At 41.9% G+C, this 18,708-nt stretch overlaps 1 protein-coding gene and 1 non-coding gene across 6 annotated transcripts in view; one reads left to right on the top strand and one right to left on the bottom strand.

Annotated features, from left to right (window-relative positions):
* LOC121924250 (zinc finger protein OZF-like) overlaps positions 1-18,708 on the bottom strand; it is a 113,457-nt gene that overhangs the window by 11,477 nt on the left and 83,272 nt on the right. The window lies entirely within an intron of this gene.
* Positions 4,210-4,309, top strand: LOC121924516. The gene has a single exon (XR_006102634.1). It is a non-coding gene; the product is annotated as a U12 minor spliceosomal RNA (small nuclear RNA).

The following is an 18,708-nucleotide window of genomic DNA, read 5'->3' on the forward strand; positions in this document are numbered from 1 at the left end:
CATTGAAACAAACACACCATTGAAAATGGTCCCTCCTCCTCCTCCTCCTCTGTCCAGCTGGAGACCTTTTAGCAGCATCAGCCTTGAAGGTGGCCAAGGGCTGCTCCATCTTTCCAGGTGAAGCTGCAGCATCAGCCTGGGCTCCCAAGGGCTGCTCCACCTCCAGACCTTCCCTGGAGGGGAGATTCGCACTCAGGACCCGGAGGAGATCTTGGCTGAGAGGGAGAGCAGGCTTTCTGCTTCCTCCTCTTCAATTGTGTTTTCCCCTTCTAGGAATCCTTTTCCTTCGTTTTAACCCTTGGGAAGCCAAACAGCTCCTTCTTCTTCTGGGGATCCAGAATCTCTCATCCTTGTTTGTTTAATTTTAAAACTATTGTTCAGTTTTCAGTAGCCCTAAGAGAACAAAGCCACTGACACAAACACACCATTGAAAATGGTTCCTCCTCCTCCTCTGTGCAGCTGGAGACCTTTAAGCAGCATCAGCCTTGAATGTGGCCAAGGAAGGATGGAGGAATGCAAGCTTTCCAGGTGAAGCTGCAGCATCAGCCTCTCTGCAGGAAGCAAAACCAAAAAGCTGGAGCTGGGGAAGAAGGAGGGTTTGCTCTTGGTGACTCTTCCATGGCTGAATGTGTGGAAAGACAATGGCAGCTCCCTCCAGAATCCCTGACTTTGGAGCATGTGTGAAGGGCAAAACAGAGGCTGCATCCACACTGCTGAAATAATCCAGTTTGACAACACTTTAACTGCCATGGCTCAGCGCTAAGGAATTCTGAGATCTGAGCTTTCTCTGTCAGAGGGCTCTGACGCCACAACAACTACAGTTCCTAGAATCCCATAGCATTGAGCCATGGTAATTAAAGTGGTGTCAAACTGGATTATTTATGCAGTGCAGATGCAGAGCAGCAGCAGCATCCTGACAAAAAGCAGGCCTGTGACTAACATTGTCATATGGTTCTTTCCCCATGATGATTTTTAACATTTTTGCCTGATCAAGCAGCCTCTGGAGCTGTCAAAACTTGCAACATGTTTTTGTGCATTTGCCTTGGCCCCATAAAGATATCACTCTTGTGGAGTTGTATGTTCCTGTGCATTGCTATATGGTCAGCACAGCTACCAATGGATAGATCATAGGATCATAGAGTTGTAAGAGACCACAAGGGTCATCCAGTCCAGGAACTCTCACTCAAAGCATCCCCTTTCACAGATGGCCATCCAGCCTCTGCTTAAAGACCTCACTGCACTCCAAGGGAGATTGTTCCACTGTCGAACAGCCCTTACTGTCAGGAAGTTCCTCTTACTGCTAAGGTGGAATCCCTTTTCCTGGACCTTGCATCCATGGCTTCAGGTCCTAGTCTCTGGAGCAGCAGAAAACAAGCTTGCTCCCGAATAAAAATAATAATTTATTTATATCCCACCCCAATATGACACCCCTTCAAATGTTTAAACAGGGCTATCATATCACCTCTTAACCTTCTTTTCTCCAGGATAAACATCCCCAGCTCCCTAAGTTGTTCCTCATAGGACTTCATGGTTTCCAGACCCATCACCATTTTAGTCATCCTCTTTTGGATGCACTCCAGTTTCTCAATGTCTTTTGAACTGTGGTGCCCAGAACTGGACCCAATATTCCAGGTGGGGCCTGACCAGAGCAGAATATAGTGGCACTATTACTTCCCTTGATCTAGACTCTATACTTCTAGTGATGCAGCCTAAAATCGCATTGGCCTTGTTAGCTGCCGCATCGCACTGTTGACTCATGTTCAACTTGTGGTCTACTTGGATTCCTAGATCTCTTTCACATGTAGCCAGGTGTCCCCCATCCTATATCTGTGCTTTTCATTTTTCCGCCCTAAGTGCAGTACCTTACATTTCTCCCTGTTGAAGTTCATTTTGTTAGCTGTGGCCGAGCTTTCTAGTCTATTCAGGTCATTTTGAATTATGATCCTGTTCTCTGGGGTATTAGCTACTCCTCCTAATTTGCTGTCATCTACAAATTGGATAAGTATGTCCCCAATTCTCTCATCCAAGTCATTGATAAAGATGTTGAATAGCACTGGGCCCAGGACAGAGCCCTGTGGGACCCCACTGGTCACTTCTCTCCAGGATGAAAAGGAGACATTGTTGAGTATCCTTTGGGTTCGGTCAGTCAACCAGTTACAAATCCATGTAACAGTTACCTTGTCTAGTCCACATTTTACAAGCTTGTTTGCAAGAATGTCATGGTGAATTTTGTCAAAGGCCTTACTGAAATCAAGATATACTATATCCACAGCATTCCCTTCATCTACCAAGCTGGTAATTTTATCAAAGAAAGAGATTAGGTTTGTCTGGCATGACTTGTTTCTCTGAAACCCATGTTGACTTTTTGTGATTATGGCATTGCCTTCTAGATGTTCACAGACTCTCTGTTTAATGATCTGCTCCAGAATCTTTCCTAGTACTGATGTCAGACTAACTGGACGATAATTGTTGGGATCCTCTTTCTTCCCCGTTTTGAAGATGGGGACAACGTTTGCCCTCCTCCAGTCTGTATCAAAGCTAAGTAGCTGTAATCCAAATTGAGAAAGCAATTATAGCACCAGAAATACATAATCATAGATATAATTTGCGGGGTTATGCAGGGTTATGCAGATGACGTTGTACTCGACAGCAACTGTTCAAAAATTAGAAGAAATGTTAGAGAAATTTAGCAACATTGTTGATATTAAAATGAATAAAAGCAAAAGTTGGATCTTAACCAAAACCTTAACATCAAAGGAAATAACCACGCTTAAAAGCAAAACGGATTTCCAGATAATTAACGAAACCAAATATTTAGGGATTGTAATCAAAAACCAAAATGCAGATTCATTCAAAAATAACTATGAAAGTACATGAAAGAATATTTTAAAAGATTTGCAAAGCTGGAAGAGTCACTACAATTCAAATGTGTATTTTACCCAGGAGGTTATTTTTATTTCAATCACATCCTATAATAAACAAACCACCATTTAAGATTTGGAAACAAAACTTGTCCAAATTTATTTGGCAAGGGAAAAAGCCGAGAATCAGAATAGCACTCAAGCGGGATAGAAAAGAAAAAGGCTGGTTAAGTCTTCCCAATCTAGAACTGTATTACAATGTGTGTACACTTTTAGGGCTGGATTTTGTTAGATAATCAAACATTGTTAGACCTAGAAGGTACCAATATGAAACATGGGTGGCACACATACATGTGCTATAATATTTCCCAAAGAGATAAAGAATTTAAAGAATTTACTTTGCATTTCATTAGAAATGCTTTATTTAGAGTTTGGATAGGTTACAAAAGCTCTTTTTACTCAAAAATCCCTAAACGGGCCTCTTCACAATAATCTTTCCATAAATACAAATATAGGGGTAGCATTACTTGGACTAAATATAAAGATTTACTGATATACACAGACGAAGAAATTAAAATCAAATCTAGAGAGCAGCTAGAACAGGAAGGGGAAAGAACTGATTGGTTCCACTAAATGCAAATAAAAGAATAATTTTAAAAAGATATAAAAATACAGATGGAATAGAAACTGAATGGAAAGATTTTGATAAAATCTTACTGGGAGGAGAAAAAGGATAAATTAAAAAAAACTTACAAACTACTTTTGGATATTGAGTTAAAAGAAGAGTCTATTAAAGAAGGCATGATTAAGTGGATGCAAAACCTAGGCAGACTGATACCAGGAGAGCGGTGGGAGCATGCATGGAAGATCAATGAGAAATTTAATAAATGTAATACCCTAAAAGAAAATGATATAAAAATATTTCATAGGTGGTATCCAGATTAGCTAAAACGAATAAACAACGTACCGTAACAGTAACTGATGGAAATACAAGGATAAAATCGGAACCGTGTTTCACATATGGTGGGAATGCGATAAAGTGAAAAACCATTGGGTAAGCATACATAAGAAAATACAGGAAGCTTTAAAGATTAAAATACCTCTTTCACCAGAATTGTTCTTAGTAGCAGATATGATAAAAGTTAAATTGATACAAAATCAGATCAGTGTGATTTTATACATGATATTGGCAGCATGAATGGTATTTGCCAAATGCTGGAAATCCAGTGTAATCCTATCCATAGAAGAATGGAAATTAAGGGTCTACGATTTTTTGATTTTGGACAGGTTGACTATGCATTCGGCAGGGAAAACAAACCAAGAATATGAAAATAAAAAAGAGAAGGGCATGCCTTAAACTTATGAGTAAGGAAAATAACAATCCGGGGTGATGCCCAGGGCCTCACTTCCAATGTGAGAGGAATTTTTGAGCGGGTACAGATCGCCCCTTCAGTGACCTTAGCGGGGGGAAATAAAATAAAATAAAAATAAAAAGGAGAAAATTGAAAAACTTTGGTATTAAGATATGATATAGATACACGTAGAGTTATAAAAAGAGATCTGACTGTTTGGTGAAGAACTATGGATGTTAAATTATTATACAGCATCTACACATTGACTGATCATGATCTAATGGAATTGTTTTATATATGTTTGTTTGATTCTTTAATTGTATGTTTATATATGTATGGATATTTCTCTCTCTCTCTCTCTCTCTCTCTATATATATATATATATATATTCCTTTTTCTATTTTTATTTTCCCCCTTAGAAATTTAATAAAAATAATTTAAAAACAACCCAAAACTGAGTGGCTGTGTTGCTGAGTGGGTTCAGCGCAGTAAAGTAGAATAAACAGCTCTCTCTCTCAGTTCCTGAATGAAAACAGTCAGACACAATTGTAGAAAATAAAAGCCGTAAGGATTTATTATATAACAATCAGGTTAAACACTAACTCCTGCTACTGGCAAAGCTGTTTCTCCTTAGGTCCATAATCATAATCTGCTTACTTTTCTATATAATTTCTGCATTAATAAAGGGGGGTTTAAGAACAAGCCCCAGATCCAAACTGATCTTGGAATCTAAGCAGGGTCAGCTGTAGTTGGTACTTGGATGGGATGCTGCTAACAAATATCAGGTATTGTAGGTTATATTTCAAAGGAAGGAACAACCAAACACCTTTACATATTCCTTCCTAATAAATGCCTAGGAAATTCATGGGGTTGTTATAAGTCAAAAGGTGACTTGAAGGCCCATATATTCACACAGAAGGTATGTTTTCACTGAGGTCCAGAATCCCTCAGGGCTATAACTTTGGTACCATTTAGTGACTCTGTTTCTTTTAAAACATAATATATATTTGAAGTTGAGGAACTTCCACATCATATTGTAAAGGTCTTTAGCCTGAAGTGTCAATTGTTTCTCTAACTCCATTCATATCAGTATATCCTTATATTTAACTTATTTTTTAACTTCCAATTTTACCATAGAAAATACTTGAATTATGTTCCCAGCCCCTGCTTTTGAACTCTGTTTTTGCTTGTTTTCTAGTTACTGTGGCAATCTCTTACAACAAGGTTTGCCTCAGAAATTGCCTGAATGAGTTCAGGGTTCCTTCCAGCCTCTTTTCATGGATGGAAAGTGAACTTCATCTTTTGACTGAAATTTCCAACAGCAAGGCACTGAAACCCTTTTCACATTCTTGACATTTAATGCTGTCTTCCCTGTATGAGTCAATAGATAAACAGCAATTGTCCTTTCTAAATTAAATTATTTCCACACTCCTAGCATTTATATAGTTTCTCTCCTTTGTGATATAACTGATGACGAGCAAGGCTACCCTTCCGACTGAAACTCTTTCCACATTCCTGGCATTTAAAGGGTTTCTCCCCCATGTGAATTGCTTGATGAGAAGAAAGCTGATCCTTTCGATTGAATTTCTTTCCACATTCCAGGCATTTAAATGGTTTCTCCCCTGTGTGAACTGTTTGATGAGAAGTGAAGTGGGCCTTCTGACTGAAACTCTTTCCACATTCCAAGCATTTAAAGGGTTTCTCCCCTGTGTGAGTAAATTGATGACGGGCAAGGCTACTCCTCCCACTGAAATACTTTCCACATTCCTGGCATTTAAATGGTTTCTCCCCTGTATGAGTTAATTGATGATGAGCGAGGCAAGTTTTCCCACTGAAACTCTTTCCACACTCCAAACACTTAAACGGTTTCTCTCCTGTGTGAGCTACTTGATGATGAGCAAGGCTACTCTTCCCACTGAAATTCTTTCCACATTCCTGGCATTTAAATTGTTTCTTCCCTGTGTTAAGTGCTAGATGAGAAGTGAAGGAGGTATTCTCACTGAAACTCTTTCCGTATTCCAAGCATTCAAAGGGATTCTCCCCTGTATGAGTTAGTTGATAATGAGCAAGGCTTTTCTCCCCTGTATGAGTTGTCTCTTGATGTGAGAGGTCTGCCCTCATACTAAACGTCTTTCCACACTCCAAGTATTTAAATAGCTTCTCCCCTGAATGATCTAATTGATGACGACCAAGGTTACTCTTTCGATTGAAACTCTTTCCACATTCATGGCATTTAAAGGGTTTCTCCCCAGTGTGAGTTACTTGATGACGAGTTAAGCATGGCTTCCAACTGAAACGCTTCCCACATTGCAAGCAATGAAATGGTTTCTCCACTGTGTGAGTTGCCTGGTGACTTGTGAGGCTTGTCTTCCAACTGAAGCTCTTTCCACATTGCAAGCACTGAAATGGTTTCTCTCCAGTGTGAGCTGTTTGATGATGAATAAGGCTTGACCTCCAACTGAAGCTCTTTCCACATTCCAAGCAATTAAATCGTTTCTCTCCAGTGTGAATTGATTGATGATAAATGAGGCTCATCTTCCAATTGAACTTCTTTCCACACTCCAAGCACTTAAATGACTTCTCTCCCGTGTGGGTTGCTTGATGATGAATGAGGTTTATCTCCTGACTGAAGCTCTTTCCACATTCCAAGCATTTCAAAGTTTTCTTACCTGTATGTCCTGCGTCATGATAAGTCTGGTGTGTCTTCTGCCTTGAGCTCTTTCTACACTCCAAATCTATTAGTGACTTCTCCCCTGAGTGCAATCTTTGGTGTGACATAAATTGTGGCTTACACCTGAAACTCTTGACACATTTCCAACATTTAAATGGTTTCTCTGCTTCTCTCCTATAACTACTTTCACCATCTTTAAGACATTGTTCTCCTATGTGAGTTCTCCTGTGAGGATTAAGGTTCGATTTACAGTTGAAGCTTCTCCCACATGCAAGACAAAGGCATTCACTTCCTTCTTCATTCTCATTCACATCGCCACCTATACATGAGAAGAACATGTGGTGAAGCACAAGAGAGGACACTAAAAATGAAACAAAACAACTGCTTAATAGACAAGATCTGTCAAATTGCCAACCTTGAGAGCTTCAAGAAAGCTGTCAAGCCTTCCCGGAAAGATCCCGGCCATGTAACGCTCCCCCCACAGTCATATTCAAGCGAAGACTCTGCCCACCGTTATTTTATTACTGTAGTATTGTTTTTAGATTTTTATTGTCTGTAATTTTAATAGATGGAATTGTTTAATACTTTTTTAAGGGGGGGAATTGTATATATTGTATTTTTTAAAGGTTGTACACTGCTTTGATTGTGGAAACAAAAAGCGGGATATAAATTAAAGTTTTATTTATTTATTTATATTATTGTGAGCAGGCTACTGGAAAAACAAACGAGACTCAAAGCTTCTCCATTGACATTCCTGGGAAGCCTGTGGTAGAGACTGCCCAAAGTAGAAAGCTCATGGAAGGAGCTCCTAAATGCTTGCATCTCTCTCAGCCATGCTTAACTGGCTTGCTGCAGTTATTCCTCCTAAAATATAATAACGGCACTGCTTCACAGTTGCTACAGCAAATCCCCAAAAGAAATTATATTAATCATCATCATCATCATCATCTTCTATTCTACGTTTCTCTGAAAAATGAGTCTCGATCAAGAGTAGTAATAGTACCGCCCTATTCTGCTTTGGTCAGGCATTACCTGCAATACTGCATCTAGTTTGGGGCACAACAATTCAAAAATGATATTGAAAAGCTGGAGCGTGTCCAGAAGAGAGCCACAAAAATGGTGAAAGGTCTGGAAATCATGCCCTATGAGGAGTGTTTGAGGGACCTAGGTATATTTAGCTGGGAGAAGACAAGGTTAAGAGGCGATATGTTAGCCCTGTATAAATATTTGAAGGGATGTCATATTGAGGATGGAGCTAGCTTGTTTTCTGCTGCTCTGGACACTAGGATATGGAGTAATACACGAAAATAGATTCCATCTCAACATACAACAAACTTCCTGACAGTAAGAGCTGTTTGACAGTGGAACATGCTCCCTCTGAGTTTAGTGGTATCTCCTTCTTTGGAAGTCTTTAAAAAGAGGCTGGATGGCCATTTGTTTGGGGGTGCTTTGACTGTATATTGCTGCATGGCAAGGGATTGGACTGGATTGCCTTTGAGGTCTCTTCGAACTCTGTGATGCAACGAATGAGGCATAAGGCAGCTTACTATACAGAAGCATCAACCAAAGTATAAATTTAAAATTGAAAAGTAAACTATTGATCGAACTAAGAACATAAAAAATAATATTCATTACAAGACAAACATTAATAACAGCCTGCACAACATTAACAGCCCTCATCAGTCACCTTAAACAAACCAATCTTTCATTTTTATTGTTGGTTGGATGGTTGGAAAAGATGAAGGAGACAAAGTAACCCCAGTGAAGAGAAACTTCTAGAACTGAGGAGTTCCCCACACAGTGCTAAACACTTGAACATCTGCAGGCTAAAATTGTCCACTGGAGCCTTGACCAAAGTCAGGCAGCATAGGACTTCCTGTGAAGAGATGCCCAAAATGAACCCAGGAGGAAAGGGACGACTGTCAAATGCAATATGATGGCAGAAAGAGGCAACAGTATTTCATTATCAATTGCAAGCTGATTTGATCAAGCATATGAGGAAGGGAGCCTTACCTAAGGAGGCCACAATCTCCAAATTGTCCTCCATTACTTCCCTATGTAGGGCCCTTTGTTCTGGATCCAGAAAGCACCACTCCTCATCGCTAAAATACACTGCCACCTCTTCAAAGGTTACCTGGGAAATAAGATAACCATCAAACAAACATACTGAGGTCATAGTTTTTGTGGGTTTTTTGGGCTATGCAGCCATGTTCTAGAAGAGTATCTTCAAAGAATGAAATGAAGTCAATCAGGAAAGAAAATGAAGTAGCTTAGGACTGCTGAATGCAATTTAATTTTTGGTATAACGGTGCTCAGAGTTGCTTTAGTTAACAACTTTGACTAAAAAATATAGAGAAAGGGAGTGGTTCTGCCTGGCCCAGAGAGAAAAGCAGGGAAACAAGGCACCCAGCCTGACCCCTTCTTGGCCTTCCAGGGAATTTGGTCCCTACCTGATCCAGGATCACAGAAGCTGGTCTTAGACTCTGAAAAGAAAGAGAGGAGGAGCTGGTGGATCTTCCTGTGCCAGAGCAGTCTCTCCAGATCTGCGGAAGATAGGCCATCCGAGGTGGATGTACCGCCAAGATGGAAGAAGCACCAGCATACGGGTAACGAATCAGTGGGCGTTCCCAGATTGATTCCCTATCTTGACTGTTGCTTGAAATGGGTGGATGATATATTTGCCCTCCTGAGCTTACTGTATAAGGGGAAGGGATTGCTGATCCAAACATGTTTTGCTTCAACTGTTTTTAAGGAAGATTTCCTTTTCAACCAGCACTTTGAAAAGAGCGAAAAAAAATAGTAGCGGATTATGCCAGAAAAGCGTTTGAGTTATACCTATAGAGGAAACACAGTGGCCAGAACATACAATTGTGTATCTCTTGGCACAGATACAAAATCTGCATAAGTGGCAGCTAAAGTACTGTTTTAAGGTTGCCGACCTTGCAGTCCTCATTTTTACTGCTTTCTGTGTGGAAACTACTTATACTGTATTTATTACGAACTTCTAGAGTCAGGGAAGAAAACCTCTCACCTCCAGTTGACATTCATGCCCAGAACATGCCCGTGAATCCCTTAGGGATAAATATTGCCCTTCTCAGGGGCTTCCCTGCCAGAAGTGATTTGGCAGTCCAGTCTTCCTTCGGCATATATTTTGAAGTCTTTCATGATTATGTTTGCATTACTTTTTGTTTACAGCCATTTTCCTGTTCTTTTCGTTATAAAATGCCATTTGTAATGCTGGCACTATATAAACAAAACTATAAAAATGACCCCTTTCAACTTGGCTTCCACGGGGGCTACGGAGTTGAGCTGCATGGTCGCCTGAGTCACTGAATCTCCTTCGGTATGACAGGGGATGTGTGACACTTTTGGTTGCTCTTGGACATCTCAGCGGCCTTCGAACCATCGACCGTAGTATTCTTCTGGACGCCCTGATGGAATTAGCCATGGGGGCACTGCACTCCTGTGGATCCATTCCTATCTCTTGGGAGATTCCAGACTGGTGAGGCTGGGCGATAGTGGCCTCCTCTAACAGACGTGACATCTGACTCCCTTCAGGGCCACCATTCATCCCCCCATGCTGTTTAACCTTTCCTGAGCCACTGGGAGAGATTCATCGGAGACATGGGGCACGGGAATTATCTGTCCGGTTGTGATGACACCCCAGATCTATCTCTCTATGTCTCCAACTGTTGGCAGTGACTAAGGTCAGCATCTTCTCCTCTGGATGCCTGCCATAGGGTCAGTAACAGTACCTTTTTTGTTTTTTTTTTTTGCTGGATGAGGACAACAAAAACTCAAGCTGAACCAGAGAACCTGAGGTACTCGTGATAGGTACCTCAAGTCAGAGATGAAATTGTTCACCCAGCCCTCGGACGGGGTCAACGTCCCTAAAGGACAAAGTTCGCAGTTTGGGAGGTACTCTGACTCATCTCTACAGTTATTCATTCCTCAAGTGGATGCAAATGGCCTTAGTGGCTTGTTACCACCTTCGGGGCTGTACTCCAACTGCGTCCCTGTCTTCGGCCAAACGGACCTTAAGCGGTCGTACATGCACTGCAGTAATAATAATAATAAAACGGATAATTCATGTCTTGTTTTCCGAAACAATCCCTCTTGGTCATCTAAACTCACAAAAATGTATCTGGCCTAATGTTCTTGTTTGCTGAGTAGACATAATACATCCGTAGAAGCATGAGAACAGTTTTTGCTTTTTGTTTCCCTCCAGGCAACGAAACAGCGGTGGCCAATAGATTCCAGCTCTTCTCTTTCTTTTTTCATTTTCAGGACTGGACAGCTTCTGTGATTCTGGATCAGGTAGGACCAAATTCTTGGAGGAACCAAGAAGGAATCGGCTGGGTTCCCTGGTTCTCTGCTTGTCTTTCTTGGGAGGCGGAAAGAACCACTCCCTTTTCCTTTTTGAGTTCGATTTGTTTCATTAAAGTGACTGAGTGCCATATTAACTAAAGATTATTGCATTCAGCAGCCCTAAGCTACTTCATTTTTCTTTCCAATTAGTTCGTATTGTTTGGTTGATGGGATTCTTTTTTATTTGGTGGCTTTTGTGGAGTTGGCTGTGTATTTCGTGAGGAGGAGTTGGTGCTTTCTGGTCCAGACCAAAGGGTCTTGCATAGAGTCATGGAGGAGAATTTGGAGACGGTGGCTTTTCCTTGGTAAGGTTTCCCTTCTTCTCTGCTACTCCCAAAACTAGATGCGTTATTTTCAGTGAGTGTCTGACCAATGGCGGAAAAAGAGCGGAAGAGAGTAACCTTTATAGACACATATTAGATAGAAAGGTAGGTTAGAAAATAAAATAATAACAATAATATTTGTTTATGGGGATTTTTGCTGAGCACTGTGAAGCACAGTCAGTTCCTTTTCCTCGTTATTTTAAGGAGGATAATCTGGCAGCAAACCCAGTTGAGAAAGAGGATAGTTCCTGGGTTCAGTTTTGATGGATGCAAGCAACTAGGAGTTCCTTCAAAGAGCTTTCTACTGGCGTCTCTGCCACAGGGCTTCCCAGGATTGTCATTGGAGAAGCTCTGGAGTCTCATTTGTCTTTCCAGTACTACTCCATAATGTCTGTTAGAGTCATTTTGTTTTGGTTTTTGTCCTCTTCTTGTGCTTTGACCATATTTTTCTCATTTCCAGGTGGTGAATAAATGGAATGCAGACGGAAGTGAATGTCTTTGTCTTGTTGTGGGAGAAGCTTCAGTTGTAAATCAAACCTTAATCTTCACACGAGAACCACATGGAGAACAATCTTAAAAGATGGTGAGAGTGTTAAGGGAAAAACTGTTTCCCATGAACCCTCAAATAACAGAGAAACCATTTCAATGTTGGAAATGTGGCAAGTTTCAGGTGTAGGTCACACTTTGTGTCACACAAAGACAGCACTCAGGGGAGAAATCTATAATAGTTTGGAGTGTAGCAAGAACCCAAGCAGAAGATACACCAGTTAACTATGAAGCAGACATGCAGGGAAGAAACTCTTTGAAAAGCTTGGAATGTGCGAAAAGAGTTTCAGTTAGGCTATAATCCTCTCATTCATCCAATAAAAAACTTCACCACAGGAGACAAGCCATTTCTGTGCATGTTCAATACAGAGGAACGGTTTTCCATCGACGTCATACTTAACTCGTATCAATATAAGTCTTACAGGAGAGAAGGAGAGAGAGAAACCATTTAAATTGCCATGAATGTGGAAGAGTTTCATCAAAACGAGTACCCTGTGTCATCATCAGTTAGATCACTTCAGGGGAGACCAATATTAATAATGCCATTGAGTGTGGAAAGAACATTTAGTCAGAAGGCTGACTCTCACGTCACACGACAACGCCTACAGGGGAAGGAAGTCGAAAGCGTTTTCAGTGCTTCCAATATGAAAAGGATGTTCAGTCAGAAGGCACACCTCTCACGTCATGAGCCGACGGCCATACCGATGGCAAATGTGAAAAGCTCCTCAGCCAGAGAAGAAACTTCATTCCTTCATCAATCTCCCCATGAGGAGAAGCAACTGACATGCCTGGAATGTGTGAACAGAAATTCAATCAGAAAGTCATGTAACTCGCATCAATTATCTCCCACAAGTGAGAACACCGTATCAGTGCTTGCAGTGTGGGAAAGAGGTTCCGTTGGCAACAAACTTCACGCGTCATGATTAACTCCCCAACACGGGGAAACCATTTCAGTGTTTGGGTGTGGATGAGGAGTTCCGTCCAAGAGTCACCTCTCCCGGCATGAGACAATTCTACAGTGGGAGAGACCCTTTAAATGCCTGCATGTGGAAAGAAATTCATCGAAAAGGATACTTTTCTCTTCATCAACAATTCACAGGGGGGGGAGACACATTTCAATGCCATGGAATTGTGGAAAGAGTTTCAGTCAGAAGAGGGCCTTACCATCATCAATACATTCACAAAAGAATTAAGAAACTATCTGAATCTAGGAGTGGGAAAGAATTTAATTCAGGAAAAGATTAATTTGTCTATTTATCCATTGACTCCATACAGGGAAGACACGCATTAACTGTCAATTATGTGACAAGATGTATTTTAGTACCTGCTGTGAGAAATTTCTCGTCAGAAGATGAAGTTCACTTCCATCCATGAAAAGAGGCTGGAAGGAACCCTGAACTCATTCAGGCAATTTCTGAACGTAAATGTTGTAGTAAGAGATTGCCAAGTAACTAGAAAACAAGCAAAAATAAAGTTCAAAGAAGGGCTTGGAAACAAAAAACAAGCATAAAAATGCAAGTTAAACTACATGTTAAATGAAGGAAATTGATATGATGCGGGAGGAACCGTAGGAAACAGTTGACAAGGCATTTTTAAGAGGCCAGAGTCACCAAATGGATGGCAACAGTAGTAGCCTTGAGGAGTCTCAGTGAAACCCACTTGTGTGTGAATGTATGTGCCTTGAACTCAATTTGACTTACAACAACCACATGAACTTCCTAAGGCCTTCTTATTAAGGGAATATGTAACAGATGGTTTGCTAGTTCCTTCCTTGAATATACCTTCAGCTCCTGGTATTTGCTGGCAGCGTCCCATCCAATACCACTACAGCTGACCCCTGCTGTAATCCCAAGATCAGTTGGATCTGGACTTGGTTTTTTGAAGCATGACTTATTAATACAGTTTTAATGATTTAGGATCTAAGAGGATCAACTTTCCCGTAGTAGTAGTTATTGTGTAACCTGATTGTTATATATAAACTTTACTGCTTTTATTTTCTACAACTGTGTTCTGACTGTTTTATTAAGTCAAGGCTTTTCATCCTGCTTTTCTACACTGAACAGCACAGCTACTTAGTTTGATACCAGAAACCAGATCAAGGGGAGGGATCCTGAGGGTAATAAGGCAAAGGGACATATCTAGGGTAGCCATGTTGGCATTTAGCATGCCCAATAACTCCCCAAATCAAAAAACACTGTGATACATTTTGGGCAAAGTGTAAAATCAGATGGTAAAAAATGATACGATGATGTTAGTCACAGGCCTGCCTTTTTGTCAATGCTGCTGTTCTTCGTGTCTGCACTGCCAGAAATAATCCAGTTAGACACCCACTTCCGTTGACATGCGCTCAATGCTATGGGATTTGGGAACTTGTGTGTTGTGGCTCAGAGCTCTCTGACAGAGAAGCTCAATCTCTAGAATCTTAGCTGCTGAGCCATGTCAGTTAAAGTGTGTCAAACTGGATTATTCAGCAGTGTGGATGCAGCCTCTGTTTTTGCCCTTCACTGGCCTCCAAGTCAGGGATTCTGGAGGGAGCTGCCATTGTCTTTCCACACATTCAGCCAGGAAGATCCCAGAGGAAACCCTCTTCTTTCCCAGCTCCAGCTTTTTGGTTTGCTCCTGCCCTGAGAGGCTGAGTCGCTTCACCTGAAGCTGCATTCCTCCATCCTTCCTTGGCCACCTTCAAGGCTGATGCTGCTTAAAGGCCTCCAGCTGCACAGAGGAGGAGGAGGACCATTTTCAATGGTGTGTTGTGTCAGTGCCTTTGTTCTCTTAGGGCTACTGGAAATTGAACAAAAGTTTTAAATTAAAACAAACAAAACAAGGATGAGAGATTCTGGATCCCCAGAGAGAAGAATGGAGCTGTTTGGCTTCCCAAGGTTAAAACGAAGGAAAAGGATTCCTAGAAGGAAAAACACAGTTGAAGGGAGGAAAGCAGAAAGCCTGCTCTCCCTCTCAGCCAAGATCTCCTCGGTCCGAGTGCGAATCTCCCTCCAGGGAAGGTCTGGAGGTGGAGCAGCCCTTGGGAGCCCGGAGGAAGGGAAGGAGCCTCCTGGAGAGAGGAGCAGCCTGGCTGCTCTTTAAATGGTAAATGCCTGCTTCGGTTTTCTTCTTTCAGATTAATAGGGAAGGTGAGGAAGATCCCCTTTCTCTCCCCCCCCCCCCTCTTTATTTATATTTTTACATTATTCAGCTAGTGCTGATGCAAAAAAGCAAAGTATCTCCTTCCCAAGACAGTTTTCCTGGGTTCAAAACCTCTCTTGAACAAATGGATGCTTTTGTCTTCTGGGAAGAAGCCGGAATCTTGGTATAAGGTCTGTTTTCTGCTTGGGAAGTCCTTCTCTGTCTCTCTCTGTATCCTAAGGGATGGGATTAATGTTTGTTGGTGTTTTAAATGGTTATTAGTTGCCTGAAGGCCATTATCCTAAAGGATGAAAAGCATGTTACAAACTAAAAAAGAACATTACTTTCTTCTCCCCCCTACATCCATTCGAGCTTTGATAGGTCAAGAAACAGTTTGGAATAAAGGGGGAAATGGGGGGGATTTGCCCTTGCCTCCCCCTTGAAATGTCTTCTGTGGGAGCCTGAGCAGAGGCCTTAGGGTGCCACCAGCCCTCTCTCCTCCTTTTCCACGGATCAGTTCCGGATCAGAGGAGGAGGCGGGAAGGGTCCCTCATTGGAGAGGAAGGAGGGACCTTTGGGGGGCTCTATGGGGCCCTTTCCGACTCTATGGGGGAACCCTCCTTCCTCTTTCCCTTCGACACAGCAAGGCTGCCAGCCATTCCTTGGAAGAGCACAGCAGTAGACATGTGCTGATTAAAACAGTGGGATGTTGGGCATGCTGGGCATCTCTGCTAGGAAGCAGGGAAGAGGCCAGGCCTTGTGAGAGCAAACCTCCTGTTTAATAAGGGCAAATGGGCTCGGTACCGCGGCCATGGCTTGTCAGCGGAAGACAGACAGTATTTTACCTCGGGTGTCCCATTCGATTGGTTCGATCCTAGGAAAAAGCGTAGAAGGTTTTTTGGCTTCAAATTTTGCTTTTGGGATCAAATGGGGCTTTCCCCATGCGCCTATTTGGCTTATGAGGTACGAAAGCGTCAGATAATAGCAGAATGTATCATCATTAGCAAAGAAAAAGCAGGTGTTGTCCAACATTAAGATCAAGAATATTAATGTTTTAGAGTTTTATGCTTTCCATTGATCAACTGTTTAATTTTTACTTTTATTTATACTTTATTGATGCTTTTGTATAGCTATATTGTTTTAAATATGCTGTAAGCTGCCTTCTATCTCATTCATAGAATCATAGAGTCGGAAAAGACCACAAGGTCCATTCAGTCCAAACCCCTGCCATGCAGGAAACTCACAATCTGGGCACCCTGACAGTTGTCCACCCAACCTCCTTCAAGATCCTCCAAAGAAGGGACTCCACACCTCAAAGGCACTGTTTCCACTGTCAAACAGCCCTTACTGGCAAGAAGCTCTTCCTAATGTCAAGATGCAACCCTTCCCTTTTGTTTGCATCCATTGCTTTATGTCCTAGTCCCTGCGGGCAACAGAAAACAAGCTTGCTCATCCTCAATATGACATTCCTTCAATACGTAAACAGGGCTATCATATCACTCTTAACCGTCTGTTCTCTAGGCTAAAACATACCTAGTTCCCCAGTCATTGTCAATAGGCATGGTTTCCAGACCCTTCAACATTTAGATGCCTCCTTTGGAATCTGTATAATGATTAAAAATAATATGTTTTTCCCCTCCCGCCATGAGTTTGATAAGATCATAAGGTATGAATAATGAATAAATAAATGATGGAGAAGAAAGAACTTTAAGGCAGGCCTGACAGGGACGTCAAGGGGAAGGAGGGACTGAGGAATGAGTTGATGGCAACAAAGCTATTGGATAAAGCTGGATAGGGTTAAGGTTTCAGTCTGTGACCCAGAAGGAAAGGACACCCTCTGTTTTTTCTTCAGCATTGTGTTGGTCTGCTATACAGAGGAGGAAGGAGCAAATATCTAGTGTGAAAGAGTTTTTAAGCATCTCCACCTAAAAGAGATCCTTCACTATTCCTCATTCATGAAATATTTTTCTTTCTAGGAATGGTGTCCCCAGTTTTTGCTTTGGGGAGAGATCTGCAAGAGGGAGAACAGTTCTTTGGCCTTTTGGAAGCTGCTTAGAGCATCAGATAATAAAAGATGGATAAAAGCAAGACTCAGCTCGCTCGACTTAGAAAAAGGCCCTCCATGTCTTCCAGCTGGGAGCTGGGGAATTCTGCAGAGGACCATGCAGAAGAACTGTCCGAGATATGTTCCATTCAGAGGTACAGCGGGAGCACTTCAGACAGTTCAGCTACAAGGAGACTGCGGGCCCCGAGAGGTTTGCAGCCACTCCCTGCTCTCTGTTTCCAATGGTTGAAGCCAGAGAGACACACTAAGGCTGAAATCCTGGACCTGGTGATCCTGGAGCAGTTTCTGGCTGTTCTTCCCCCAGAGTGTCAAGCTGGGTCAGGGAATGTGGGGCAGGACCGTTCCCAGCGTGGCCCTGGCCGAAGGTTTCCTCCTGAGCCAGGCAGAGGAGAGGGAACCATGAAAGCAGCAGTGAGAGTCTTAGCTTAGTAATTTCCTGCCCTTCCTGATTCTTTACCTTTGTGACACTTGCTCCTGCTTTCTCTTCCCCAGGAGCTCATTGTAGAAGAAGCTGGTGATCTTCCTGTGGCAGGAAGGTTTCTCAGAGTCTGGAAGAGAGGTCAGTGCAATGGTGGTACAGCAAAATTAGGAAGCAACCACCCTAATGGGTAAAGAAACAGTGGGCGCTTCCCAGATGTCTTCCTGTCTTGAAGATGCCTGAAATGAGTGGACTGTATTTGCTCTCCTGAGGCCATGTGGGGAAGGATCCATATCCATAATGTTTGCTTCAGCTGTCTAAGGAGATCCTTTTCAAACTATCACTTTGAAAGAGGTGAAAAAAATACTCCCTCATTTGCCCAAAAAAGGGTTGAGTTATCCATAGATGGAAACCTCATGGGAGAGAAAACACAATTGATGTTCTCTTGGCAACATACAAACTACACAAGGCAGCTGAAGTGCTGTTTCTGAAAGTTTATAACCTGGCAAGACTCGATTTTGACTTACTTTCCATGTGGAACATTGCCACTGTATTTATTGCCAGAGAAACCACTTCACGCTTCAGTTGGCCATTCATGCTGAGAAAAATGCCAGTGAACCTGGGTATTTTGCCCTTCTGAGGGCTTCTTGGAAGCTGCTTTGGGTCATTTCTTCCTTGGCATATTTCTCTGAAATCATCCCATAATTGTTTACACAATGTTTGTTTATAGTCATTTCCCTGTTCTTTTGTTGTAAATGCCATACATAGTGATGGCAAGGTAAAAAACAAAGGATAATATATATGATAATATGTCTTGTTCTTTGATAACGTTTTGGTCATTCTGCATCTCCCAAACTTGTTGGCCTTATTTGTCTTTATCCTTGTTTGCATGAGTACGCTGACATTTCAGTCTGAGCTGGGAAACAGTTTGCTTTTTGTTTCCCTTCCGGCAACGAAACACAGTCATGGCCAATAGATTCC

Source organism: Sceloporus undulatus, chromosome 2 (assembly GCF_019175285.1).
Source record: "Sceloporus undulatus isolate JIND9_A2432 ecotype Alabama chromosome 2, SceUnd_v1.1, whole genome shotgun sequence".
NCBI lineage: Eukaryota > Metazoa > Chordata > Lepidosauria > Squamata > Phrynosomatidae > Sceloporus > Sceloporus undulatus.